Here is a 7,954-nt window from a genome sequence, read left to right on the forward strand (position 1 = left end):
TATCTCTATTAAGCCTCCAAGTGGCATCCACATCTTTCAGGAAGAGGAAGAAAAAAGGGGAGAGATGGAGGACAGCTTTGGCCTGCTGGAACGAAAGCCGTGCTGCCCAGTTCAATAGTCACTAGCCCCATGTGGTTAGGGAGCAGTTGAAAGGTGGCTGGTCCCAAGGAGATGCCCCATAACTGTACAACAGATTTCTAAGATTTTTACATGAAGAATGTAGCATATCTCAGTAATAATTTCCTGATTATGTACGTGCTGAAATGATAACACGTTGGGTATGTTGAGTTCAATAAAACGTATTAAAATCTGGTTCACTTGTTTCTTTCCACTATTGTAATCTGGCAAATGGAAACTGCATATATGGCTCATATTACATGTCTATTATGTGCGTCTTGGGCTGCTCTGGAGATATTAGCATTTCTGCTGCTTCAAGTAGGTAAGACAAGACTTGAGTTTGCCACCTCTGCCTTGGCAGCCGTGGGGCCTGTCAGATGTCATCTCAGCCCCTGTCTCCACAGGTCAGTCCCAGGTACATCTGGATGTCTTTGAAAGTCAGCACATAGCAATTCTGGGGCATTTGTCCTTTTCAAGTCTCTAAAGGCCAGCCACTCCCTGCCTTCTGCAGAGATGAGGGGCTAGGAGGTGGACAGTATCTGCACTTTCAGGAACTTCCTTCTTCAGGATGGACAAAGCACTCCCATATGGCCCACACCTTTGCTCTGGGTCCTTCCACTGCATTCCCTTTTCCTTTCTTCTCGCTAAGACAGAAGGTCATAGGGAAGGGTCTGTAGGGGAAAGAGGCCTTCCCCAAAGGAACTTGGAGAAAGACCCTTTATGTGATAGCTTTGGGTTGCCATTCATGCATCCTTTAACCAAGCCCACCAGCTCCTGATCTACAGGAAGAGAAAGGAGGACAATAATACCCAGGAAAATATGGTAGAGCAGACTTCGCTCTGGCCATATCCCATAGACTCCTCAAATGGACCTGCCTCCATGACAGGAGCTTCAGGAGCAGCTTGAGAAACTTACTGGTCACTGAGCACTGTCATGCCAGGAGCAGACATAGGCAACATACACTCTCTTAAAAAAGCAGATTCGTGGGCCCTACTCCAGCTTTTCTGAATTAGAATATTTAGTGTAAGCCCCAGGAATCTGTGTCTAACAGGGACCCCAGGTGGCTTGTGTGCACATTAAAGCTGGAGTGATATGCAGGCACCTGTTGGTTAAACATCTCAGTCAGTTCAGTGTCTGACTTTGTCTCAGGATCTCACAGTCCATGAGTTTGAGCCCCACATTGGGCTCTGTGCTGGCAGCTCAGAGCCTGGAGTCGGCTTTGGATTCTGTGTTTCCTTTTCTCTCTGCCCCATCTCTGCTTGTACTCTGTCTCTCAAAAATAAATAAACATTTAAAAAGTTGGAGTGCTATATCTAGAATTGACCTTTGTTGCTTTTGCCTAGTCAGCATCCACCAACTTCTCCTAATGTCCTCTCATGCTTTAGGAGAGCACCCGTCTAACAGTCTCAGGATGCAGAGCTGGGACTGCCCGACTCCTTTAATTCCAAAAAGTGCGTGTGACCTAGACCTGGCCAGTCACAGCCTTGGGAGCATCTGGAAGCTGCTACAGATGGTCCCTGGGGTGGGCTGAGGGGACATATGCAGGATAGCAACAGTATCTGCTACTGTCTTCCTGTATGATTTCTTGTGGATAATGTTTCCTCTACTAAAGACACATTTGAACATCACTGGTCCAGATGATCTCCAAGGTCCCTTCCAAGCATGGGACTCATGGTCCAGTGCCTTGAAAGCTCCCTTACAGACATACCTCTGAAGGATGAGCAGGCAGAGGAGACACTGCTGTGTCCTCAGAGAGAGAAGAAGCATCGTCCTCTGAGGAAGGCAGTGTCCTCTTTAGACTCCTGTCTGCCCATTGGAGGACAATTTCTCTTGCAGCTCCAATCTGTTTAGATGCCACAGGGTGAACACAGCTTGGATAACCCATTCCATGACTATTCATCCTGAAGTCTGGGCCTCAGAATGCAGCCTCAAATAATGCCAAAGGGCTAACCTATGCCTGGTTCCTGGGCTTCCCTTTATAAACATCATGAATCATACATAACAGTATTTTTGTTACTGAGTTTTCCCAAAAGCGTCTCTCACCAGGCAACATTGGAGGCAGAGCTGGGTGTGGTGGGCAGAAGATACTACTCAGTGAGGCCTGAATGGAAATACCCTCTCCCTTTCTCTTTCTCTTTTTCTCTCTTTCCCCACCCCCTTTCTCTCTCCCTTTCTCTCTCCCTTTCTCTCTCTCTCTGCATTTCCTTCTCTCTCCTTCTCTGTCTCTGTCCCCCTCTCATCTTAAAACTTCAAGCAAGTCAGGGGCACCTGGGTGGCTCAGTTGGTTAAGCTCAGGTCATGATCTCGCAGTTCGTGGCTCTGAGCCCCATGTCGAGCTCTGTGCTGGCAGCTCAGAGCCTGGAGCCTGCTTCAGATTCTGTCTTTCCCTCTCTCTCTCTGCCCCCTCCCTCACTTGCAGTCTGCCTGCCTCCCTCTCTCTCTCTCTAAAAAATAAATAAACATTAAAAAATAAAAAAGAACTTCAAGCAAGTCTTCAAGCCTCCCGGACTCCATTTCTGCAGTGTGTTACTGTAGCCGTCACTTAGGACAATTGTGAGGATTGGAAGAGTAGTATATGGAACACTTCTGGCACAGAGCAGATACTCAGGGAGTGGCAGTGGCTGCAATCTGGAGAGTCTGGGCTTCCGTGTGGAAGCACTGAGAGGCCCCGCCCTGGCCTCTCCACACAGGTCACATACATCTGGGTCTGGAGAAGTCAAGGAGAAAATAGAAGATAGATCAACAAAAGAAAAGATCATTTGAGTGTATAGATTTGAAGTCTCAGAAGAGAACTATTACTCAAGTGACCAGAAGAGAGGAGTTTTGCTCAGCTCAAGAGAATAACTATAAGGAGGCTGAGAATATAGGTTCTTTCTGTGGGAATGTGAATATAAGGAGTCTTTTAAGAACTTGGCTGTTGACAGATATTTCAAGAAGAGCCACCTCCTAAATTTTCTATTCCCTACACACACCTGTAGGGTACCTGCCCATGTGGAACATGTCCTCCTCATTGCCTCATTCCTGACGGAAGCTGTGTTTCTCATGCTTCAGACAAGTAGCCTGAGACTGTGTTCCTAACTTCAGAGGAGGCCCCACAGGGCAGAGGGAAGAAACTTGGTGACACTGCTAGATCTGGTTTTATAACACTGTGGCCTGGAGCAAGTCATGTCACATGTCTGACTCCAGTAAAACTTCCATAAATGACTGGCTTGAATCCGATGATCTCCAGAGTCCCTTCTAGCTTTAACAGGATTCTAAGTGCAAAACCTGAAAAGGGGCTAGTCTGCACTCCCAGTGCTACAGTCCAAAGCAGCCCTTGCCCTTTGGACCCAAGGAACACAGAGTCTGGAAAGCAGGCCTCTGGGACCAGAGCCACACCCTGCTCTCTTTGCAGGCTTGTTAGACTTAGCCCATAGAGGAATGTCAGCCAGAAGCCCCCTTAGCACAGGGTGGGGACAAAGAGCATCAAGCCCTCTCAGGCTCCCAGCACAAAAATATTGAACCCTGAGCAGGCTTTCACTGCCTTTTGTCACCCCCGCCCCCATTCCCTGGAGCTAGCTGCAGCCTGGTACTTGCAGCTCAGAACCTGAGAAGGGATGGACAGCTCCTGCCAACGAGATGAGGCAGCCTTACCTTATGCTGAGGACCATCCTGCCTCCCCCAGAACCAGGCCTTTTTGGCAAAGGTGGGGGGTCTCCTACAAGCACTTCCATCTCTCCCAGAAGAGGGAGGAGTACACATGGTTTCTGCCTAAAGGACATCTGCCATGCACCTAGCCCTAAACAGCAAGGCTAGAGCAAACCACACTTCCGTCCACCTTCCCATGAGCCCAGATGGTGTGCACTTGGGCTCTGGTGATAGGCTGAGCCTTTCTTTCAACAGCTAAGGAGTAAGGGATGGCTGAAGGCTGAATATTATCTTTCAAGACATTGCCTTTTCTGTCTAGAGCCTCTAGAGTAGAGCTGGGAGTGGCTGGTTGTTACAACTTCAATCTAGGGCTGACTATTTAGACTTGACTCTTCATGAGAACAAGTTCCAAATAATGCTCAGCTGAACTCAGGACCCAAAGCAAGGATTTAGCCGTGGTACCACTGAAGAGCCCATGAGGGAGTTGGACATGGCAGCTCCAGATTCTTTTCTAGTCCCATGAGGATTGGCAGCTGCCCAACATTTGGGGCTTAGAAATTGCTTCTGTACCTGCTTAGTATGGCTATCCATTTCTCTTCTCTCTTGACTGGGCCATTACACTGTCTTTATGGCTTTTTACACAGCCATTTGCAACCTTTTGGTGAAGTTGTGTGTTTTTTTTAATGTTTATTTATTTATTTTTGAGAGAGGAAATGTGCAGGGGAAGAGCAGAGAGAGAAAAAAAGTGAGAATCCCAAGCAGGCTCCATGCTGTCAACACAGAGCCCAATGCAGGGCTCAAACTCACAAATCATGAAATCATGACCAAAGCCAAAATCAAGAGTCAGACAAGCAAGCACCCCACTTTTGGTGAATTTTTTTGATAGTTTCCTCCTTCCTTTTTGTCTACTGTGGCCATTAAACATGATAAACAATGGTCTAGATCCCCCCCAAAATTAAAACAGGATCTCAAAAATGTATTTGTACACCCATATTCATAAACAGTGTTATTCATGATAGCCAAGAGGTAGAAGCAACCCAAGTGTCCATGAGCAGATGAATGGATAATAAAATGTGGTGTGAACAACAGTGGAATACTATCCAGCCTTTAAAAGGAAGGAAATCCCAACACCTGTTACAACATGTATGAACCTTGAGGACATTATGCTAAGTGAAATAAGCCAGTCAGAAAAATAAATACTATATGATTACAGTTAGATGAGATACCTAAAATATGCAAATTCATAGAGTCAAAAAGTAGAATGGTGATTGCTGGGGACTGAGGGGGTTGTCAATGAGGAATTGTTTAATTGGCATAGAGTTTTAGTTTTGCAAGATGAAAAGAGTTCTGGAGATTTGTTGCAAAACAATATGAATGTACTTAACATTACTAAACTGTGCACTTAAAGTGGCTTAAATGTCAATTTTATGTTATATGTTTAATTTGCCACAATTAAAAAATTTGAAAAGAAAAACAGTGGCAATAGAGGAGGTACATGATAAAGCAAGTCCTGTGGGGATTACGTTTTCATGCATCCCAACTGTTCTGGTGGCAAGGCCATGGTACAAGAGGACTTGACATTCGAGTGTGTCTCAGGCTGAGCCCTTGCAAAGGGAGGAACTGTTCTGCCCCTCAGCTCACAGCTGCATCTAGTCAGAATTTATCCTGTTTCCCACTTAGGTTCCACCTGGGTCACAGAAGCCTTCTCTGCTTGACACCCAAGCACACACCTGAATGACCCACTGCCAACACCTAGATAAAAACACCTACTGGTGTGTTACACACTGTATGGAAGACATCAGAGACAGCCCCTAATTCCACTCTGACTGGTTCTGACCTTCAAGGATACTTGCCACCAAGGAAGCAGTGGATAGAATCTTGTCCTGACACTCACTCAAGGCCATGATCACTGAAGAATGCTGCTGCTTTTTTTTTTCCAGTCTAACTTCCCTACCAGCCCCATAAGAAATAGCACAGCAATAGAGTGGTTGGTTCAGAGTGGCTACTAAAGAGGCAGGTTCTGGAAGCAGTTGCACTTCCTTTTATTCATCGTTTTCATATGAGCCCGTAGCACATCATTTAATTCTTCTAACATTCATCTTAAATAGGAAATATGATACAGATGCCTGTTTGGGTTTAGAGAGGATTAAAGGAAGGAGATTCTGCCCAGGAGCCCTTACCCCAGAGTCTGCACACGGGAAGTAGTTGATAAATGAGAACTAATACTATTCTCTTTGCCCAGCTGAATCCTACCCGTGATCTAAGTACCAGCTCCAACCCCCTCTGAACACTCCATAAAGTCCTCCAGGAGCCCACCATGAACTCTTCTATACCCCCAGTTATCTGCACCTTTCCTGGTTTTGGCAACCTATCAGGACTCACGCCTCAGCAGGCCTCTCGCCTCAGCAGGTTTCTCCTTATGGCAGTGTGCACAGGGTTAAGAGCTGTCATTCTTAGAACTCCCAAATATAAGGAATCATAAACAATAGATCATAGATTACACATAACAGGGCAGGAGGGCAGGAGCTCAAAACACGGCCTTGCTCATTCTTGCATCTGGGATTAACCTTTTTGCATTCTTTGATTTGAGGTGTATCAGAAAAGTCCACTACCCTCAAATCTCTCCACACTTGCACAGAGGTCCTTCTTTGGGTTCATCTTTTTCCCTGCTCCCTCTCCTTTTAAATGTAAAATCTTTGCTGAAAGGGACCTCACAATCACCTCACCTGAATGAGTTTCTTGATTTTTTGACATAGTATTTTAATTGTGAATTAAAACAAGGGAGATGGAACCCAGAGAAAACATATTATAATTAATCCATCTGTTCATTCTGCCCATTTGTATACTTGTCCAGTATTTCTTGAATACCTCCTGTGTGCCAGCCTCTATTTGCTCCTGCAGGAGTGGCTCTGCTAGGAAAGCCCTCTTCTAGAGTCTGAACAAGGAATTCTCCAGTCTTCCCAATGCTTCTTTGGAAGTCACTGTATCAAATATCTCTGCCTGGTTATAAGGGAAATATAAAGTCATTGAACTGAACAACTGTAGTTCAAGGATAGTGATTTATTTATATCTTATCCTGAGCATCCCATGTTTCCTGGCATTTTGTAGGTTGATAGGGTTAAGTGGATGGATGGATGGATGGATGGATGGATGGATGGATGGATGGATGTTGTAGATAACATGAGTGTTAATTTGAGTTCCTCAGAAGCAGATCCAGAGATAAGTATTTGAGAGCCAGTCGTTTATTTGGGAGGTGATCCCAGGAAGTGCTGATCAGAGAGATAGGTAAGAGAAGGAGGCCAGCAGAAGTGTGTTATCAAGGAAGCTATCATTCTGATAAGCACCTGGTTACTTACCAGGCATTGACTACTGAATGTCTCTTCTGTCTTCCTTTCTCCCTGCTTAAGTGAATGGTCATGGAATTCAGATGTTCTAAATGAGGATGCAGATGCACAAATATTATACATGTTGGTTGCCTTCAAATAAGGGAGCATCCTTTTTACCATCCCCTAAGACAAGAGTCTCCCTAGAGACTGCCCAAGATCTTGGGTGAATTCAGCATGTGCTCGGGCAAGTTTAAGTAGTTTTTAGAATATATATCTCCCTTTTCATATGTAAAGAAACAGCTTTTCTTCAAAGTCACTCACCTACTCCAGGACAGGGTAAGTTACTGCCAACTTCATATCCTGTCATGACTTCTTAGTTGTGTGCCCTGGAACAGGCTACTTAAACTCTCTTTGATGAGGTTTTGGGGTGATGGGAGGTTCGGAGCTGATGACCAAGAAAGAATTTGTTATGCCCAGATTTTAATATCGCCCCCAAAAAACCAGAGACCACCAGGGAGGCCGAAGCATGCATGCAAAAGCAAAGGGCTTTATTACGGGTTTAGGCTCACCGGGGCCTAAACTCGGGCTCACAGACTTTACCGGCGTGGTGGATCCATGCTGAGAGCGAGCCTGGAACAAAGGTGGGGCAGGGCTTTTATGGGTTTGGGAAGGGGGAGTTACAGGAAATTGTGACATAGGTACAGTGATCCAATTATTATTACACAATATTATTGACAGCAGGTTTATCCAATTACAACATTTAGAGTGTTAACCAATCACAGAGTAGACCCAGGACCCAGGACCCTCACATAGGGTGTAACTAGCCTTAAGCAATAACTGATTACCTATAGCTTCTATTTCTAGGCCTGCCCTTAGGAATGTTA

General features: G+C 45.4%; 1 long non-coding RNA gene across 2 annotated transcripts in view; it reads right to left on the minus strand.

Annotated features, from left to right (window-relative positions):
* LOC115294873 overlaps window positions 1–7,501 on the minus strand; it is a 10,623-nt gene extending 3,122 nt beyond the window's left edge. The window contains exons 1-3 of one of the 2 annotated variants that reach the window (XR_003910197.1): window positions 7,392–7,501; window positions 7,101–7,176; window positions 6,613–6,744 (exon numbers count right to left, since the gene is read on the minus strand). This is a non-coding gene — a long non-coding RNA (uncharacterized LOC115294873). Of the gene's footprint in view, window positions 1–6,543; window positions 6,745–7,100; window positions 7,177–7,391 lie in introns of those variants that run through there. The other variant, XR_003910196.1, reaches the window with a different exon arrangement.
* Between the last annotated feature and the right edge of the window lie 453 nt (window positions 7,502–7,954).

Source organism: Suricata suricatta, chromosome 6, assembly GCF_006229205.1.
Source record: "Suricata suricatta isolate VVHF042 chromosome 6, meerkat_22Aug2017_6uvM2_HiC, whole genome shotgun sequence".
Lineage (NCBI taxonomy): Eukaryota > Metazoa > Chordata > Mammalia > Carnivora > Herpestidae > Suricata > Suricata suricatta.